The sequence below is a fragment of the Helianthus annuus genome, chromosome 4 (genome assembly GCF_002127325.2).
Source record: "Helianthus annuus cultivar XRQ/B chromosome 4, HanXRQr2.0-SUNRISE, whole genome shotgun sequence".
In the NCBI taxonomy this organism is placed as follows: domain Eukaryota; kingdom Viridiplantae; phylum Streptophyta; class Magnoliopsida; order Asterales; family Asteraceae; genus Helianthus; species Helianthus annuus.
The window spans coordinates 162,154,842-162,177,560 of record NC_035436.2 but is presented as its reverse complement, the minus strand read 5'-3'; positions in this window follow the sequence as shown (position 1 = coordinate 162,177,560).

Here is a 22,719-nt window from a genome sequence, read left to right as displayed (position 1 = left end):
CAATATAAAGGATAAGTTAGTAACTGGGGACAAGCCCAAAGGATAACTGGGGACAAGCCCATAGGATCACTGGGGACAAGCCCGAAGGATAACGGACAAGCCCAAGGATCGTATGTAAACTGGAGTATGGCCCTTACTGGCGACTATCCAAACTTAGTGACATGAAAATGCCAAAACCTTAGCTAACGTGAAAACGTTAGAAACCTTAGGAACGGATGTATGGTACGTCTACCATTATACGCAGGATCCTAGGTATAGCCAGTACGATGAGGTTATCAGCCCCGAAAGTGGGTACTGGTCCCAAAGACGTGAACTATACCAGGCTCATCGTGCGCTACAGGCGGAAACTGGGGACAAGCCCAAGGATAACTGGGGTTGAACCCAAGGATCTGAGATGCTTTTGAAGATTCTTAATGATATGCTGAGGATACCTGGACTATCAGAACTTAAATTCTCGTGAGAAGAGGATGAAGGATGCATGATCCTTATCCTTAGGTAAAAATAAGAAAATGAAATTGTTTAGGATTAGGATTTTACCAGAGTAAGGATCATTGACATTATCGGGATCCTTCGAGGATGCTTTCAATGTAGGGATCATATGTGCAAGGAGGATCCTGTTCACATGAAATATTTCTTTAAGTGAACAGCATTCCAGGCTCTAGGTAACAAATTTCCTTCCATGGTTAGTAATCTATATGCCCCTTTTCCTGCTTCAGCTTCAATCAAGTAAGGACCTTCCCACTTTGGTGTTAATTTCCCGTCAGCAGGATTGATGGTATTTTGGAATGCTTTTCTTAATACCATATCCCCCACTTGGAATTTCCTTATTCTGACATTTTTGTTGTAAGCACCAGCCATTCTTTGTTGGTAGCTAGCCATCCTTATCCTAGCCAGATCCCTGATTTCTTCAATAGTATCCAAATCCTGAGCCAAGTTTGCAGCATTCTCTTCAGGATCACGGGTACTTGTTCTAGCAGTTGGGACCACCATTTCTGTTGGGATCACTGCTTCTGCCCCAAACACCAAGGAGAAGGGTGTTTGACCAGTAGCATTCTTGGGAGTTGTCCTGTCAGCCCAAAGCACATAAGGCAATTCTTCTGCCCATTTCCCCTTCTTGGATCCAAGTTTCTTCTTCAAATTGTTGATGATGATCTTGTTGGATGATTCTGCTTGGCCATTGGCTTGTGGGTGGACTGGTGTTGATGTTATCATCTTAATCCCCCAACTGTCACAAAAGTTAGTAGTCCTGCTCCCAATAAATTGGGAACCATTATCACATACAATTTCAGAAGGAATGCCAAATCTAGTTATAATGTTTCTTTTAATAAAGGATATCACTTCCTTTTCTCTGACTTGGGCAAAGGCTTCGGCCTCTATCCACTTGGAGAAGTAGTCAGTCATGGCAAGCATGAATACTTTTCCACCAGGTGCCTTAGGGAGCTTGCCAACTATATCCATCCCCCATCTCATGAATGGCCAAGAGGATGGTATAGGATGTAGAAATTCAGCCGGCTGATGAAGGATATTGCCGTGTCTTTGACAAGGATCACACTTCTTAGCATACTCCACAGCATCCCTCTTCATAGTTGGCCAGTAGTATCCTGTCCTAAGGATCCTTGAGAACAATGCCCTGCCCCCAGTGTGGTTTCCACAATCTCCTTCATGGAAGTCTTTTAATACTTCTTGAATTTCAGGATCCTCGATACATCTTAAATATGGTCCTGCAAGAGATCGCTTATATAGCACATTATTCAAGATTGTGAATTGAGACACCTTAATCCTGAAAGCCCTAGGATTTTCTCCCATAGGAATCTCCTCGTGTTGTAAGTATCTCATGATTGGTGAGATCCATGATCCTGAATAAGATTGAGTCTCCTCACTAGGGATCATTGCAGTATCCTCTTCTATTTCCATGGCCACCTGATTTTCAATAGCAGGAGCTAGGATATGGATGATGGGGATACTTATATCCTCAGGGATCTTCAAAGATGATCCTAGATTGGCCAATGCATCAGCTTCTGTATTTTCCTCCCTTGGTACCTGTGTCAAACTGAAAGAAACAAAGGAGAGTGCCAATTCTTTGACTATCTCTAAATATTTGGTTAGTTTTTCACCTTTCACAGCATAGGATCCGTTAAAGTGATTAGTGATCAATAATGAATCTACGTATACCTCAAGATACCTGATCCCCATATGCTTAGCAATTTGTAAGCCAGCGATTAAGGCTTCATATTCAGCCTCATTATTAGTGGCTTGGAACTCACAAGCTATGGAATGGGGTATTATGTCCCCCTGTGGCGATTTTAGTAGTATGCCAAGCCCTGTGCCTTTGACATTTGAGGATCCATCAGTATGTAGTATCCAAGGATCCTTGGTCTCATCCAGCTGCTGGACCTCCAATTCGGCTTCCTTTTGTAGATCACTACTGAAATCAGCCACAAAGTCTGCTAATGCTTGAGATTTGATGGCTGTTCTAGGCTCATATCTTATATCATGGGCACTAAGCTTTACTGCCCACTTAGCCATCCTTCCGGACATCTCTGGTTTCCTGAGGACATTCTTGATTGGAAAATTAGTTCTAACAACAATAGCATGGGTTTCAAAATAATGTCTTAGCTTAGTAGATGCCATAATTAATGCAAGAATAAGTTTTTCAAGGTGTGAGTACCTGGATTCAGCATCAAGTAAACTCTTACTTACATAATAGACAGGATATTGTGCACCTTCATGATCCTTAACAAGGACTGCACTTACAGCTGTTGAGGATACCGCCAGGTATAAGGATAACACATCTCCTTTTTCGGGTTTCATCAATGCTGGAGCTGAGGACATGTATTCTTTGAGGGCTTGTAAAGCATTCTCATGTTTTTCAGTCCACTCAAATTTCTTGTTCTTTCTTAGGATATCATAGAATTCTTTACATCTTTCTGAGGATTTGGATATGAACCTATTTAGAGCTGCTATCCTGCCTGTTAGCCTTTGCACATCCTTAGCGTTGGCAGGGGATTTGATATTCACCAATGCTTTAATTTGTTCCGGGCTTGCTTCAATGCCCCTCTGAGTTACCATATATCCTAGAAATTTACCTGCTTTAACACCAAAGTGACATTTTGAAGGATTAAGCTTCATGTTATAATTATCAAGGATATCAAATGCTTCCTCCAAGTCCCTTAGGTGATCCTCAGCTTTCTTTGACTTTACTACCATATCATCTATGTACACTTCCATAGTCTGTCCAATTTGATCTTTGAACATCATATTCACCAGCCTTTGATATGTTGCACCTGCATTTCTTAATCCAAAAGGCATGGCAATATAACAATATAAACCGGTTGGGGTCATAAAAGCCGTATCCTCTTGGTCAGATGGCTCCATCTGAATTTGTTGGAATCCAGATGATGCATCCATAAAGGTTAACAGTTCATGCCCCGCCGTTGCATCCACCATGGAGTCAACGTGGGGTAATGGGAAAGGATCATTGGGACATGCTTTATTCAAATCAGTGAAATCGACACATACCCTCCACTTTCCGTTTTTCTTTTGAACAACAACCACATTGGCTAGCCACTTTGGATACTTTACCTCTCTAATCATACCTGCTCGAAGTAGCCTTTCTACCTCTTCCTGGATAATGGCATTTCTTTCCGGTGCAAACTTCCTCCTTTTTTAATGGATTGGTTTGATTGACCTGTCAATGCCAAGTTTATGAGTTATAATATCCTTAGATATACCTATCATATCCTCATGTTTCCATGCAAAGGTAGATTTTCTTCTTTTGAGGAAGGATATTATGTCTTCTTTCATCTTGCTAAGGATCCCTGATCCGATATAGATTTTTGATTCAGGATCATTAGGATCCAAAAGGATTTCGTCCACATCTTGTTCCCTTGCCTCCAAGACATTCCTTGGAGGATACTGTAATTGCTATTGCTCCCTAGGCTTCGAGGTTGGTTTCATGGATGAGGTATAACAATCCTTAGCCTCCTGCTGATCACTGTCGATCTTGATTATTCCCCATGGACTAGGGAGTTTCACACATTGATGGTAGGTGGATGGGACTGCTTTCATACCATGTATCCAGGGCCTGCCAAGGATAACATTACAACAAGATAAACAGTCAATAACACAAATTTTTGATAATTATGTAATCCTTCCACGTAGATTGGGAGTTTGATGTCCCCCAGGGTTTTCTTAGTTTCTCCACTGAATCCCACAAGCACAGAGGATCTTGGTGTGATGTCTGATTCTGGAATACCCATCTTCTTCAGAACATCAAGCTGGATAATGTTTACTGAGCTTCCTCCGTCGATAAGGATCCTGCGGACAAAATGGTTAGAGATAAAGAGAGTGATGACTAGACTATCATGATGAGGATCCTGGATGTTAATTCTATCATCCTCATCAAAGGTTATAACTTTTCCTTCCGAGACACTTGATGTTCGAATAGGTCTGTCTCCGTTATCCATTTTAGCTTCCTTTGCATGCCTTTTAGCTGCCGAGAAGGATGTACCACATATGTCTGATCCTCCAGAAATAAAGTTGATTACTTGTGCATCTGCCGAAGGAGCTGGAGCTTTCTCAGGGATCCTCTCAGGATCCTGAGTCCTTTCCTTTTTTCTTCCCAACAACTCTTTTAAATGCCCCTTGCTTAGCAGATATCCAATTTCCTTTCTTAATGCGATGCACTCTTCAGTTAGGTGCCCGAAATCCTCGTGGTATGCACACCACTTCGATTTGTCTCTAGTTCCAGTTGGTTTGTCGTTTTTTCTGGGCCATCTGGCTTTTTCTCCTAGATTCTGCATTGCAAGGATTAGTTCATGATTATCAACAGAAAAACAATATTCAGAAATCGGAGGATAATCCTCATCATCCTCTTCTTGGTCAACAGCATGCACATTCTGGTTGTCATTTCTATTGTAGGATTTGAATCTGTTGCTTTTGAAAGAGGATCCTTGCTTTTCTTGCTTTGAGGATCCTGCTTGTCTCTCCTGGATCCTCTTGTCATCCTCTAGCCGGATGAACCTGAGTGCCCGAGTTCTTACTTCAGCTAGGTTCCTGCATGGTGTCATAACAAGATCATCATAGAACAATGAATCCTTAAGCAATCCCATCTTGAATGCCTCAAAAGCTGTGGCCATATCCAAGTTAGGAATGTCCAAGGATTCTTTACTAAATTTGGTTATGTAATCCCTTAATGATTCATTATGACTCTGAGTTACCCTATTTCAAACTTTCTACTACAAGAGAATTGATTATTGAATAAATTAACTAAATTAGCAAATGAAGTAATAGAGTAAGGGGGAAGACTTAGCAGCCATTTAAGAGCTGATCCAGTAAGAGTGGATCCAAATCCTTTACATAGGCATGCTTCCTTTAACTTTTCTGGGATTGGATTGATCTCCATCCTCTCCCTGTATTGTGCTATGTGCTCCTCAGGATCCGTTGTACCATCATACAGCTTCATAGTAGGGATATGGAACCTTTTGGGTACCTCTGCATCACAAATTGGTGGTGCAAAACGAGATACCTTATGGCTTCCATCTGCAATCTCGGGGATAGGCTTGACTACCCCTGGAACACTTGAGATTATATCCTTCAGCTTCTGCAGTTCTCTGGCCATAGCATGGTTGATACCCGTATCCTGCACGAATCCATGGTTGGCGGTAAGACAATTATTTAAGGCGTTACCTCCCATTGGGTTCAAGTTAGGAACACTGGATGTGAATCCATATTGCTGGGATTCTGGGATGATGGAGGGACCAGTGGAAGCAACGGTCTGCATTGGAATGAAATCTCCTTGATGGACATCTAGACTTCCTGTTTGCAAACTCTTTAGGGATCCTGGCATCTGGAAGGATCCCGGTATCTGAGATGATCCCAGAACAAAGGAGGATCCTTGAACCTGGGATAATCCTGGAACAAAGAAGGATCCTTGAACCTGGGATGATCCTGGAACAAAGGAGGATCCTTGAACCTGGGATGATCCTGGAACAAAGTAGGATCCTTGAAATTGCTGCGCTCCTGGATAGGCTCCTGAATTCGCGAAGGATCCCATATGCTGAGGATAGGATCCTGCCGACTGGAAATGTGAGCCTGATGCCTGAGTCATTATCGCCGATCCGAGGTGCAATTCTTTTGATCCTCCCACAATTTGAACGTCTGGGACTCCTGATGGCTGAGAAGTGATCATCGGAGTATCAAAACTTAAAGATTTGGGCATCAGTGGGGAATGATCCTCTGCCGCTTTCTTTTGTCTTTTGAGATCTCCGATTTCCCTGAGGATCCTATCATTAGTTTCATCCTGCCGCTGCATACGATCCTTCATCTGCAAAATCAAAGTAAATACATCACTAGTACTGGGAGCAGAAGAATTTAAAGCAGAAGAAGATGGAGGTTTAGAGAAGGTAGGAGTTGGTCTCTTCTCAGCATTTTTCTGAGATCCTGCCGGTGGTGGAGGTAAAGGCAGAGTGTTCTGAGACGAGGTGACTGCAGACATCGCTGTGGATGTACTCTTCAATGATGAAGCCATGTAGCACTTCGAAATGATCACCAACAGAAAGTTTTCTTATGAATGAAGCACCAATTGCCCCACGGTGGGTGCCAAACTGTTTTGGTCAAAAAATCACACAAGGATAATGCAACCAAACTATATGTAATCGGGGAATGATGCTTGGTTTGATGAAAAAGTAAAGGATCACTTTAGTATGAAATATGCAAGTGACACAAGGATTTATACGAGGAAAAAGCCCTTGATCAACGAATGATCTCCGGCATAGAAAACCTCAGGTGATGGCAACTACCGATCACCAAAGTTCAATATCACAAATAATGATTACAACTTCGGATGGTAACGAGCTGAGTACAAGGATCACTATAGTATTGTGTCTAAGCGTGTGAGGAATGTGTTGTGTGTGTCTTCCGAATGTGGAAGAGTGCTATATATACAAGTGTGAGTGGCCCTATTTTAGGTAAATAGACTAACTATCAGCTCATTACCCCTTTAGGAATAAAAGTAAATCTAGCCTAAATTATCGCCCTTAAATCATGCTGAGTTTCCATATCCTCTACAACGTTCATCTCTGATTAAGCATATGCCAAAGTTGTAAAGACGAGTCCCTTGATTACGTTGCTAAGAGCGGATCCTGCTAGACATTCCTGTAAGATAACATTAAATCCAATGAAAACAACTGTTAGTATGAGGATCCCTATGATGGTCCGTGATCCTGATCCTGGAACTCTTCTGAGGATCATTATCTGCCAAAGAAATAAGGATCACTGGTTAGGATCACATGTAAGGATCATATGTCATAAAAATCCAGCCCTAACAGGGCTGACAATTTCATTGTACTGGCTGTATTCAGGATCCTACGTATAATGGTAGACGTACCATACATCCGTTTCTAAGGTTTCTAACGTTTTCACGTTAGCTAAGGTTTTGGCATTTTCATGTCACTAAGTTTGGATAGTCGCCAGTGAGGGCCATACTCCAGTTTACACAAGATTCTTTGGGCTTGTCCCCAGTTTTTTGGGCTTGTCCCCAGTATATTGGGCTTGTCCCCAGAATTTTTGGGCTTGTCCCCAGTTGCTAACCTTTATTTATGTTGGGTTAGTCCCAAGTTATGTTCTATTTCAGGTTTCCAAGGCTAGATAGTTAAGGATCCTTGATCCTAACCTTTTACTATGGTTTGTCTTTTGGTTATCTTGATTGTAAGTATTAAAGATTTAGGATCCTAACTTGGATTCTCAGGTATGATCCTTATTTACTTTAATTTTATTCTTGATCTGTCTATGTAACCCTTACCCTTTGACAACAGGATTTATGATCCTAAAGTTATGGCAATTTTTTGAACTTTTCGATTATAGGATATTTGATCCTTGATCATATCCTAAACTTTTTGACGTAATCTAATATAATTTTGTCTTAAACTTGCAAAGTCAAAGAAATAAATAATAACAACTAAAAAGACATAACATATGCAACATGGGATAGCCAAAAGATTAAGGTTTTATTTATTTATCAAAAGTTAAACCCCTTAAAGGTTGTCAAAATTGCCAACCCAAGTTTCTACCAGCAAAACGTGGCCCGTCCACTTGGGTTGGCAAAGGGTGTCCATATTAACAAAGTCTTAGTGCAGGAAATAAAGACGGTAGGATCACAATGGTTTCATCCCCCAAACAGAGGATCCCTCCACCATTTGTCATCCTACCTATTGTCCAAAGGATCAGTGATCCTTAAACCTAGATACTATTGTTCAAATACAAACCAACCATTATTTAAAACATCAACAACCAAGAAAACCATAAATCCTAAAAAATGGGCTCCGGCCGCGTCTAGATAAATCCATCATCGCCCATTGTTGCAGCTTACGCCTTCGCTGCATCATCATCACCACTGGCTGTTGCATCCTCAGCCTTATCCTTCAACCCGCTGCCACTAGCCTCGATTGCCAGAACCTCTTCAGTCTCCTCTTCATCATCCAGCTCAGCTAGCTTGGCCTTCCAGGCTTCTTGGTCCCAGGCAGTCCTGTCGAAGTTAGGATCCTCAGCCTCTTTCGCCATCTGAAGCTTGATCTTGAGCATTGCAATGGTGGCAGAAAGTTTAGCACCCTCCATCACTTCAGCCTTCTCCTGATCAGCTATGATGTGGGCCAGGACCAGCTCCCTCTTCGCCAGATTGACGTCATTCTCTAGGGAGGCTATCTTCTGGTCCTTTGCCAAGAAGATCTTCTGAAAGTCCAAGTGCTTCTGCTCAGCCTCTTCAGCATATGAATCCACGAGCATCTGGATCTCAGCGAATTTCTACAAAGAGGGGAAATATGAGTCAGGATTCGTTATCCTCAGTATGGGAAAGCAGACTTAAGGATCAGGGATCCTTACCTCGGAGACATATTCCTCAAATTGGTGTTGAATGAGAGGCAGGCCTTCAAGGGTGTCAGCAGTCTTCCTCTTCTTTCCGCCCTTGCCCTTGGTTATGACAGCCTTAAAAGCTGGGATGCTGGGACTAGCAGCAGGTCGTTTCTTGCCGGACCTAGAGGAAGCAAATGCGTCAAGATCACTAACGCTGAAGCGAGAGGCTGATTTTGAAGACTTTCCAGCACCTACAAACAGCAAACAACAGATAAGTATCCTTATTCTACATCTATTTAAATTTTTAATCATGCGTAAATGTGAATACTTACTTGACATGGTGACTGAACCAGAGGATACTTCTTGTGAGTCCTTTGTTTTGGCCTGGAATGTTCTAATAGCATGATCAAGGTTCCAAAAGGCAGCTACCCTTTCTTTTGTTGCAGGGGACTCGATGAGATGTGAAACTGAAATAGCTGCACAATAAAGACAGATAAGGATCAGTTATCCTCAACAGAAACAGAATCATCCTATGATCCTTCAGGATCCTATATCCTACCATGGGTGGCCCAGTTTTTGGGGAGATCTTTCCCGATTGGGATAGAATCCCTCTTAACAAAGAAGAACTAGTTTTTCCAGTGGGTATCATTTTTTGTGGTCTTGAGGATTGGGTGAGGATCACCAGCTTTGTGCTTAAACAAGAAACGGTGTGAACCATGGCTAACAAGATTATACAACTCAGCCAACTCAGACATTCCTATCTCTATACCCTCTTGCTCGATGATACTTTCAATGGTGTACAGGACCCTCCACATCATCGGCATGGCCTGAATGTAGCACATGCCGGTGAGTGCAAAGAAAGATTGAGTGAAGGAAGGGAAAGGATAGGAGATCCTATCAAGAATGGAGTGGCCGGAAAAGCAACCCAGGTGTCGGAGACAGAGTCACTCTTCACAGATGAGTCGAAGGGCTTGAAAACAGTATCCGCCGGGAAGCAGTGGCGGATCCGGTCAATCTCCGGGTCAGTAAAGCGGCATAGCTCAGACTAAGGATTTTTTATGATCCCTTGGCTTTTCAAGGAATCATCCTTCTTTGGATCCTTGGCTGGTGAGGATTGAAGAACCATTTTCGCCATGGATGATAAGAAAAGAGAAGATCAGAATAAGTAGATGAAGAGAGAAGGAAGAGAGAGATACCTGTTCCGATCTTTGAATGAGGATTTAAAGGGAAGTATCGCTCGAATTTCAATGCAAATTGATCCTTATCTCTAACCTATATATAATGATGATTATGCAGGTAGTCACATCGCTGGCGTCAGGCTTGCAACGGCTAGTCGGATATAACGGCTATATTTACGTTATTCAGTTTGTTAGCGATAAGGAAGAAAATATGACTTATTAATTTATGTTTTATTCCTCATATTTTGGGGGAAATTGTTAGGGATGGATTTTCCAAACCTAAGGATTACGGATCCTCAATTCTGTTTGAATTAAGGATCCTCAGAAGACATTGCAGGTTTAAGGATCCAGGATCCTCAATATTATCCTAACACTAATGGTTGTTTCCATTATATTTGAACTCGTTTTACAGGAGTATATGAGTAGAACTTGGTCTTACCGATATTCTTGGGGAATATGCTCTCAATATTCTGCACGTGCTTAGCTTGAATGACCGTTAATGAAGTCGTGGATGGCTAGCACAATTTGCGGATGTTGGTTATTTAGTGTATTTCTATTTTTAAAAGGGGATAACAAGTCTTGACAGTTAGGATAATTAGAACACACACACTTTCGAAAGCTCTCTGCAACATTTTGGCGATTACACACATATTGCACACTAGTGATCCTTGTAACAAGCTTGTTATCATCCCGAGTTGTAATTTTTACTTGTTTAATTATACTTGGTGATCGGTAGTTTCCATCACCCGAGATTTTTTATGCCGGAGATCATCTCTTGATCAAGGGCTTTTTCCTCGTATAAATCCTTGTGTCTCTTGTGTGACAACTCGTATTTCAGAACCTTTCGTTGTACTTTGATGTAACTTGCTTTGACTATATGTGATTATGTGATATGTGTTTTAATGAATGCATGATATGTTGTGTAAATGGTGTATTGTACGAATGTTATATTATGTGTGTATGCTCGTATGAACCGAACCGCACAACACACACACGATCGCACAAGCCCACTTGGGGTCGTATCTCTTGCACTCGGACCTATAGGGCAGCCCAAGTGTGGGTTCGGCCCAACCCCATTAAAACGATTAACACTTAGAGTGTTAGTAACCTTCTCATATTTTTGGCAAAACATTCTACACACACAAAGAAACCCTACACGCTCTTTTCCTCTCTCTCAAGCTTGACGGCAAGCATCCCCTTTCTCTTGAAGATCGTTCCTCGAATCGGATCACCTTCTATCTTTCGGTTAGTGACTCATGATTTGTAACTTGTAATACTTGATACTTGATATTGTAGTTGCTATAATTTTGAGTGATGATTCTGTTTATGTGCAATTGGATCTATCAAATCATATATGTATGTTGACACATGTTGATGTTCATGAAACCGATTCATATGTGCCATTAATAAATTATGATTGGTAATTGTGTAATGTAAATGGAAATCGGCTTGTATGTATGTTTTGGAGTATATTCATGTTAATCGGATGTTATGTCATTGATTCGGGTATTAGTATTGATCGGCTTTGAGGTTGTTATGTCCTAGGGTTTGATCCGATTGATTGTTGATGGGAAAGTTATTGTTCATGCTATGATTTTATTAGGGTTTATGTGAATTGGTTGTAACAACCTGGTTTGATCGATGATTTGCTAGAATAGAAACTATTAATTGATTATTGTAAACTTGGAAACCTTGAATGATTGTAACCGATTGCTTGATTTATGGAATGTTTAAACTGATCGCACATGTCCTACTCGATCGCACAAGATCAGGTCATGTAAGACCTGATCTGAACGCACAAGATTCCTGGTCGCACAAGGAGTCCGGTCGCACAAGGCACCCACAGTCGCACAAGATTACTGGACCGCACAAGTTGTTGTGTTACTTAACTGTTGGGCCGGGTATATATATTGGGCCGGATTAGCTTCAATCGTACAAGGGTTCACGGATCGCACAAGTCACTTATAGGTTATTTAATTGGCCAAGAATGTGTTATTGATCCGTTATGATAATTGGGCCGGGATATGTTGGATCGCACAACATGTTGTGGATCGCACAACAAGTTGGGCCGAGTACTGTTGGGCTTAGACATTTAAATCGCACGAGCTGAATGTATTGTTGACTGTTAAAATGCTGCCATGATCTATACGTGCTCGTAACGTGTTAACTTGTGTGAAACCTATGTGCAATACTTGAGTCAAAACCTGACTTGTATGGTAACCCTGTTAGGACGTGGTTGACCACTCTAAGTTCAAGAAACCTTTTTGTGTATCTGCCGAGCAAACCAAGGTGAGTTCACACAGCCAAGGCATGGGGTTCCCAGGGTGGGAATGGGATTTGGATGATTTATTCGTACATACTTAGTTAATAGAACCTAATGATATGGTCCTCGGGTGAGGAAGAGTAATGATAAGATACGGCTAGACTAGTATACCAATTGAACTGATCTTCGCACACACGCCAGGGGTTGGCCGCGATATTATGACTAATCATTCGCACACATGCCTAGGAAGGCCGCGAACTAGACATACTAAAACTTCGCACACATGCCAGGGTGGCCGCGATACAAATATACATAGTCTAGGATATTTGGGAATATTTCCCCTGACCTTCGCATACATGCCGAGAGGGCCGCGATGGAAACTAATACGAGACATGACTTAACGAACGAACATAATGCTACTCATACTGTTACAATTACTGAACTGTTAACTGTGAATCGCTCAACTAGTTGTTGACTCTCTGCTGCATGCCTTGCAGGACCTTAGGTACATATGGAGCTTGCACAGGGAGGAGCAGGTCGTTGTGGGACATGGATTATGGATGCCATGTTAAACGTTTAAACATTTGAACTTATGATTCACTTTGGGTTTACATACTTATGCTTCCGCTACTCAAATTATGTTTTGTTTGGTTTGAACATCAATTGTATTGAATTGGGTTTTACGAACTACTTTATTTATTATACACTATGTTCAATATGATTGATGGCTTGATCCTGGTCATGTCACGCCTCCAAGCGGTGGCACTCCGCGTGTGGATTTTGGGGGTGTGACAGATTGGTATCAGAGCCATTGGTTATAGAGAACTAGGTTTTAATATGGAAAAACATTTTATTAAAACCAGACTATAACCAGAACAGTGCTCTCAACGATCCACAACGACGCTTCGCTCCACGTGCAAGACTCGACATCCTAGGTAATATGGTTTATGTTTATTACCTGCATGTTAGAACTACATAGAACTTTGCTTGGGGTATGCTTAGATACACATAACGACTATTGCTTGGGAACCTTTGTGTACTTACTCCCTTCTGTTACTATACACTTACGCACATTCGCGACACTTTTCTTGCTTGTGTTTCCTTCAATGTGAAGATCATGAGTGAACGCTTAAACCTAACTCAAGCCCAGATGACGGCTCGTGTTAATGAACAAGTTGCTGCGGCGCTTGCAGCCGCACAAGCAGGAGGTATAACCTGCTATTCCAAACCTATCCTAGGATGTTAGATCCTACTCCCGTGACCCAACTTTCGCGCGCAACGGGTCAGCAACGGGTCAGAACGCTCAGCAACCTGTTTGCACTTTCAAGAACTTCATGGACTGTCGTCCAAGCATATTCAGTGGCACAGAAGGAGCAGTGGGACTACTCCATTGGTTTGGGAAGCTTGAGTCGGTATTCGAGATGTGTGAATGCCCTGAGGCTCGCAGGGTGAAGTACGCCACTGGCACGTTAGAAGGAATCGCGCTAACTTGGTGGAACGCGCAAGTTCAACTCCTAGGGTTGGCAGCTGCTAACGCCACCCCTTGGAACGATTTCAAGGAACTGATAAAAAGGGAATACTGCTCTCGTGACGACATCCACAAGTTAGAGGTGGAGTTTTTCAATCTAAAAATGACAGGGTCGGAAATTGAAGCTTATACGAAGCGGTCAAACGAGCTGGCCATCTTGTGTCCAACCATGGTGGACCCTCCAATCAAGCGCATCGAGTTGTACCTCAAGGGTCTAGCCTCAGAGATTCAGAGCCATGTGACATCGGCTAACCTCGACAACATCCAAGACATCCAGCGTCTTGCTCATCGCCTTATAGATCAGGCAGTGGAACAGAACAAGCTGCCCAAACGCGTCAGTGCTACCACTCCAGCTGTTACTCCTGCTACACTTAGCGACAACAAACGAAAATGGGATGGGGATTCTAGCAAAGGTTCAGCAACAGTTCAGTCTCAGGCTCAGCAGCAGAAGACTGACCACTACCAGAGTCCTAGTCAGCAGCCTTCTGGTAGTCGTGGACAGAGAAGATACCAAGGATTTCACCCCAAGTATCACAACTGGAACAGACACCACAGCGGCCAGTGCAACAAGGGTCGTTGCCAAAGGTGTCTCAAGATGGGTCACGAGGCCAAAGACTGTAGGAGCCCACGGCCTGCGAATCAGAACCAGCAACCGCAACTACCAGCTCCACAAAACCCACAGCAGCAGCAGCCACAGCGTGGAAACCGGGGATGTTTCCAGTGTGGGGCTGAAGGTCATTTCAAACGCGATTGCCCTCAAGTGAACCAGAACCAGAATCGCAACAACAACAATCACCAGGGCAATGGGAACAACAATAACGGGGGAAACAACAACAATGGCAACGAAGCAAGGGGACGTGCATTCGTACTGGGACGAGGAGACGCAATGAACGATCCCAATGTGGTTATGGGTAAGTTTCTCCTCGACGATATTTATGTTACTGTTTTATTTGATTCGGGTGCGGATACAAGTTATATATCGTTGAAAGTCAGTAAATTGTTAAAACGTGCACCAACACTCTTAACCACCAAACATGTAGTAGAATTAGCTAATGGTAAGAGTCTAGAAGCTACGCAAGTAGTCAGGGATTGTAATATTGTCTTAGCCGGTCAAGCTTTCACGATCGATCTTATTCCCATAGTCTTGGGAAGCTTCGATATCGTTATCGGGATGGATTGGTTGTCCCAACATCTGAACGTGAGAAAATAAAATGTGAAAATGAAAAGTTAATTCTTGAAAACCGTCAAATTTCTGAAAAGTTTGAAAAATTGAAAAGCATTGTCAATGATAGTGATGATCGAAATGGCAAAACGCTTAAAGAAAACGAACATCTGAGAGCTGTGGTGAGAATAAAAGAAGAATCAATTAACAATCAACTGGATGAAATTGCTAAATTGAAACTTAAAGTTCAAGAAACTGAAATTTAAAATGAAAGAATTCAGTTGAAGTTAAACAGCTATAGCTCAGCAAGCTTTGTTTTGCAGCATATTGTTCCCAAACCTATAGGAAAAAACAAAGCTGGCGAGGATGTGTTTTCTGATGGAACGGGTGTAGGGTTTCACAAAGTTCCACCGCCAATCTTAGACAACTACACGAAAAAGCAGTCTAGTTTGGTGGAAATTGAGGAAGAAAGTGATGTTAAACTTCCTGAGAACATTGATGTCACGTTCACGTCTTCCAATGACGAGGGTGTCCAAAATGATGTGGTGAAAAGTGTGGTAGACAAAGTGCTTAAATTGGATTGTGAGACTTCTGAGGAGGATGGGTGTTTCTTGGATAAATACATTCCGAAACAAAAGTCCAAGAACAACTTAGATGAAGAATCAAACCTTGTCATGTACAGGATGATGGGTTCGGATAAGTTGTTTTCGGATTCAGAGTTTTCGATCGAGAATGTTAACATGAACAAATTGACAAATGTTTTCAAACTTGTTGAAGTCGAGTTGTCAGCAGTGAATAATCTGAGTCGAAAGAAAGATAGGGTTTATAACAAGCAATCGGTTAATCCACCGCGTTTTTACAATAACAACAGAAACAACTGGTCGGGTGATTATCAGGGGGTAAACCGTATAGAAAAGAAATGTTTCAAACAAGAGGTTTGCTGAGAAGAAAATGTTTGTAAACAGTTCAAGTTCACTTGCTGATGAAGAAAAAGAAATTTTTTCAAAATCGAACAAAGAATTTTTTGAGAAGAAAGCTTCACAGGCTCAGTTTGAAGGCACGAGTCGGGTAGCTGATACTCGTACTTGTTTTAGGTGTGATAAGGTTGGTCACATTGCACGAAAGTGTACATATGTGAAACCTAAGACTGAAGCTGTGAAAGCTCAACAAAAGAAGGTTGATGTGAAGGGTAAAGCACCGATGTATGTTGAGAAGAAAGTTGTTGAGAAGAAAAACGTTAAAATCGACAACGTAAAAGTAAAAACTGAACCCGTAAAGGAGTTGGTAACTCAAAATGATAAATTTTATAAAAGGGTTGCAGTAACTCAACAGGTGTGGAAACCTAAAATTGAGTCAAAAGTTGAGAAGAAAGTTTTAACTTCTGAGGAGAAAAAGGCTGAAGAGCCAATTACTGTTGATTATGATGCAAATTTTCCACCTCTCAAGGCTGAAAATTTCAAAATTCAAATTACTAGAGTCAAGGTTACACCTAAGGCTGATGAAGCCTGGGTGGACACCATGTTTGACTAGATAGTTTGAATTGCCGGAGCTTCCTGGATCGCGAAGCATGAATCGGCATCTTTCTTCAAGTTGTTTAAATGATGATTTGTTATGTGCAGGATCTTCCAAAACTTGTATCCAGGTGGATCATGGATAGTGGAGCGTCGAGACATATGACAGGGAAGACTGCGCTGCTGTTTGATGTGAATAACATTAACGGTGGTTACGTGGGTTTTGCGGGTAATCAAGGAGGAAGGATCATAGGTGAAGGAACGTTATCGAACGGCATCATAACATTTGAGAGAGTTAACTACATCGCTGAGCTGGAGAACAACCTACTGAGTATCTCCCAGATCTGTGACAGGATGTATACTACTCATTTCACCGACAAAGAATGTTTGATCTTGAAACCGGGATTTGTGATACCTGAAGAGTGGATCATCATGAGGGAACCAAGATTCAATGATCTGTACGTGTTGGACATGAGCGTTGCTACTACAACCACGGGTCAGGCTCATTGTTTTGTGTCCAGGGCAACGGAGAAAGAATCAAGGTTATGGCACCGAAAGATGGGGCATATTCACCTAAGGAAAATGAATCACTTGGTACATAACGATTTGGTCACTGGAGTGCATGTTAAAGGTTTTCATCTGGAAGGGGAGTGCATAAGTTGTGTCAAAGGCAAACAGAAGAAAAAGTCACACCCCACAAAGCAAGTTAATTCAGTTTCAAGACCATTGGAAAGACTTCATATGGATTTGTTTGGTCCAGTAAATGTCAAGAGTATAACAGGAGATTCCTACTGCTTGGTCGTGACTGATGATTATTCCAGATTTTCTTGGGTTATGTTTTTGAAATCCAAAGACGAAACGTTTGACAGCCTGGTAGCGTTGTTTAAAAGAATTGAGAATCTGTACCACAGGCCGATCTGTAGAATTCGCAGTGATAATGGTACTGAATTCAAAAACAGTAAGATGGAAGAATTTTGTGATGAAAGAGGTATACTGCATGAGTTTAGTGCCCCGTACACTCCGCAGCAGAATGGAGTTGCAGAACGCAAAAACCGGACGCTAATCGAAACAGCCAGAATGATGCTTGCAGACTCTAAGTTACCAATTAATTTCTGGGCTGAAGCTGTTTCTGCTGCATGCTATACGCTCAACAGGGTTCTTACTGTGAAGAAGTTCAACAAGACGTGTTTTGAGCTACTCAATAAACGCAAGCCGAATTTGAAGTATCTAGAACCGTTTGGGTCACCCTGTACGGTGATAGAGCCTAAAGGAAACTTTGGTCCGAAGAGCGTTGAGGGAATCTTTGTGGGTTATTCAAGTCCTTTGCGACGTGTCTTCATTCCAAGCGAGAAGCTGATTATTGAGGCAGCGAATGTTGAATGTCTGGGATACACTATGCCGCCACAGAATCCTGGTGATTCATGGAGATATAATTATGACAAACTTTGGGATTCGTTTGACATGAGAGAAGTATCAGAGGAAGAAGAAGATTTCTTTGATGAGCTGGATATTTTGCGAGAGTATGAGTCGCAGCTCAGGTTCCCAGCGGAGTATTCTAGAAGACCTCGGGAAACTTCAAATGACGATGAAGCAGGTCCTAGTAATGCTGGTGAACATGATGATGAAGTTGCTCCTGGTAATCAGTCGGAGTTGAATGATGATCAAGAAGCTGAAAATATGCCAGTTTTTTACCATGGTGATTCAGACCTTGAGGGGGAGCAGATCCAGTTGTCAAGTCAAACAAACCAAGTTGGTGAACAAGATGCAGAGCAGAATGTAACTAATCTGGAGGGAAATGTAGAAGTTCCAAGCGAAGTGATGCCGCGAACTCTTTCTTATCATCCAGAGGAGTTGATTATAGGAGAATTGCAATCGGGCGTTCGCACGAGACGTCAAATTGACCAGGGCTTAACATGTTTTTATTCTACAGTAGCACATTTACAAACTGAATTTTCATTAAGTTGTTTTATCTCGCAGGTCGAACCGAGAACTTACAAAGAGGCGCTTACTGCAGACTCTTGGGTTATAGCGATGCAAGAAGAGTTAAGTCAGTTTGAAAAGTTGGGGGTGTGGAAGTTAGTTGATTTGCCGGATGGTCAAAGAAAAATCAATACAAAATGGGTTTTCAAATGTAAGAGGGACGACAGAGGAGTGGTTGTAAGGAACAAAGCTCGACTCGTTGTTCAGGGCTTTAGTCAACAGGAGGGGATTGATTTTACCGAAGTCTATGCTCCTGTAGCTCGACTAGGGGCTATCAGAATTTTCCTAGCATTTGCGTCTTGGAAGAATTTCAAAGTATATCAGTTGGATGTAAAGTAAGCGTTTCTTTATGGGAAGGTCAAAGAGGAGGTTTATGTTGGTCAGCCGCCGGGCTTTACTGACCCAATCCACAAGAACAAAGTTTATATGCTGGACAAAGCGTTGTATGGTCTACATAAGGCGCCGAGAGCCTGGTACGAGACTTTGTCTCAGCACCTACTCGCTAACCAGTTCATACGTGGAAAAGTGGATGCCACTCTCTTCACTAAAGTCGTTGATGGTCATCTTCTAATAGTACAAATTTATGTGGACGATATAATTTTTGAGTCAACAAATGAGAAATTGTGCAAAGATTTCGAACAGGTGATGAAGTAGAAATTCGAAATGTCATCAATGGGGGAGATGAAATTCTTTCTGGGTCTACAAGTTGAACAACTTCCTGAAGGAATTTTCATTCACCAAACGAAGTACGTGCATGATATTCTAGAGAAATTTGGGATGTCAAGTTCTACTCTAGCTGCTACCCCACTTGCGACTAATCATGGGATTCACCCAGATCTCACCGGAGACAGGGCTGATGAAACATTTTACCGTTCCATGATAGGCTCTTTGATGTATCTGACTGCTTCACGTCCTGACATCATGTACCCAACGTGCCTCGCAGCAAGATTTCAGTCTAACCCGAGAGCATCGCACATGATTATTGTCAAGAGGATATTACGTTACCTGAAAGGTACTACGTCATTGGGGTTATGGTATCCTAGAAAAGGCGATTTTACGCTCGAAGGGTATTCCGATTCAGATTCGGATGCTGCAAAGTCAACGCGAAATCAACAACTGCAGGATGCCAGTTCTTTGGTCCTAGATTGGTTACCTGGCAGTGTAAGAAACAAACATCTGTGGCGCTATCTACATGTGAAGCAGAGTATGTTTCTGCTAGCAGTTGCTGCTCTCAGATCCTGTGGATACAGCAACAGATGCGCGACTACGGTTTGCAGTTTCTTAACACACCTCTGTTTGTTGATAATGAGGCCGCAATAAATATAACTAAAAATCCAGTACATCACGCTAAAACTAAACATATAGAAATTCGTCATCACTTTATTCGCGATTGCTTCGAGAAAAAGTTGATACGAATTGAAAAAATCCACACTGACGAACAAAAAGCTGATTTGCATACCAAAGCTTTTGATAAAAATCGGTTTCAATTTTTGTTAAAACTTCATGGTATGAAATTGCTTTCGGTGTCGGATGGGGTTGTGAGCGTTGATGAGAGTACTGTTGCGGATGAAGACGAGAAACAATCTGCGATGGTTTGTCGGTTTTTTACTTGTTTTGGTATTTAGGGGGAGATAGATAGTTGTACATAGTTTATTTTCAGAAAAATACAAAAACAGTAAAAAAATGCAAAAATACAAAAACATGATAAAATTGAAAAAGAGCTTGTGTATATAGGGAAAATGATAGTACATCGGCTAGACAATTACAGTATGCTAAAGATTTGGAAAGACAAAACGAGTTAAACAGTTTCATTAACGATGTGTCGATAGGTTTTCGTACATTTAGTAGATTTATTCGGGATATAAACCTAAAATTTCAAACTTGTGAAATTCATGGGGAACACTACTTGGATATATAGGTAACCCCTGAAATCTCGTTTGAAAGGTCTCGTATTCTGATATACTAGGTGTTTATACTCTATGATGTCTGGGGTATTATTCCGGGACTTCTGCTGAACGGTAGTTCTGACCTAGTCCTTGGCTAATACTTTATCCAAAATGCTTGAAATATAGCATAAAGCCCTCAGCTGATTAGACAATAAAATTCATAATCATCTGTTGTAGCTGAAAAGATCCTCTAAAGGGGACATACTGCAAAGTCGAAACTGATATCTCTCTGCTGAACGGAAGTTCTGACCTGAGATCCCTCGGTTCTCGCATTTAACCCCTAATTTATGTACAGACATCATTGTAGTATTCTTGCCTGTAAGACCGAATATTGGGATTCTGGATACGGGAGTATATTTAAGAGGTGGGACACATGAATCGATCTATGTTCTTAAAACACTTAAACGGTATCCTGAATAGATTGAAGTTTGTGTGAGAATTTAAGATGGATCAGTATATTGACAATCGAGGTGAATTGTTTAAGTCTGTGTATGTAATGTAGCTTAACGGTACTTGTAATTTGTCTGAAAAGCTGATATGATTCCCTGACACGCTCGCCAAAACAGTGTGTGTTGTGTGTTATTGTTTGTTTTAATGAATATGAGTTTCCCACTTGACAACATTAGTCCCTCATGTTTTTATCTTGATAAATTGGAGCTACAACTCACCATTTATCACTTAGCCACATACTACTAACTAGGTTAATTAGTCCTAGTTAACTTAATAGGTTCGGGAAGTTATAACTTGTTATATTTTAAGTCCCGTTAACTCGGGCCTTTTACATACTTTGTTTTCTCAAAGTATTTATTCTCCTATTTAATTAACATCAAGCTTATTTATTTCAACCTCACTATTTACCGGGTTAACTTTTACCACTAACGGTAGTTTTACCCGTCTTTACTATTAACGTGGTTTGATTACCAAACCCGTTTTTTGGGTGTTACACCGATACCCTTTGAATATCAGTAACGATACCATATTCGTTATGTTTTCTTAACATGGAGGCAAAAAGTTCGTTGAAAATTAAGTTGTCTTGCAATATGATATTTTGTTGGTGCCCGATACAGTAACTTTTTCTTTACCGTGAGGATTGAAACCGATACCCTTTGAACATCGGGGGGCACGGTATTCATTTATATGTTTTCTTAAAATGGAAGCAAAAAGTTCGTTGAGAATTAAGTTGTATTCGTAATATAATCATATTTTTGGTACCCGGTGTAATAATGGAATCATGAGAAACCGTCGCATCACATGGATTGCTGCCCGCTGCATCACGCGCTTATTTTTAAGCCTAATTATTATAAATATCAAATTTTTAACTTAATTTAATTATAATTTAATATTGTTTTCCTTTGAATTTATTATTATTTTCCTTTGGATTTATTATTTTTTATTTTTAAATTGATTTATTAATTTAATATTATTTCTTTAATCTAACAGTACTGAACTGTAACAGTACTAGACTTATACAGTGTTGGGCTTAATGGTTATTGGGCCCATAGTCTATTAGGCCTTAACAATACTGGCCTTTAACAGTACTGGACATACACAGTATTCTTCTTTTATTGTCTTGAAATATCAAATTACTATTAATACTTACTTTCTGATTATATATAGAATTATTATAACTTTAATTTAGGTTGCTCGATTCGATATGTTTTAACAGTTTCAAGAAGCCTATTAGGCCATGGGGTGTACTCTAACATCTAGAGTGTTAACAATGACATGGCATGTTAACTAACATTGCAAACCACTCCCTCCTTGTGTTAAAGTGCATTAAATGAGTTATGTGTTAGCATGTTAACCCAATGTTAAGAGATTGAATTAATATTGTTTTCTTTTTTAGACAAAACATAATGTTCAAGTGCATTAAATGAGTTATGTGTTAACATGTTAAACCATTTCCTTAGAGTGGGACAAAGTGAAATGAGGAAAAAAAGTTGATGTGTCACTTAGGTGGAGTTAAGTTAGGTTAAAGTATACCCAAAGGCCTTATAGAAAAATTAACCCATTATATTTAAAGCATTTTCATCATTATATTTAAAGCATTTTCATTTTGTTTGTTTTTTCGTGCCCCACATGCTCAGGATTTTCTGTCTGTCGCACCTATTGAAGGCTTGGGGCAACACATGTCGGCTGTGGAATACCGTGCTACCCTTAGATACCGACTGATGATTCCTTTGTTCCCAGTTGACGAGCCATGTCCGGTATGCCGCAAAGCGTGTTTGGATTCTTTCGGCGAGCATGCGATCCACTGTAAAGAGCTACCAAGGTTTAAATATCGGCATGATTGGGTGAGAGATG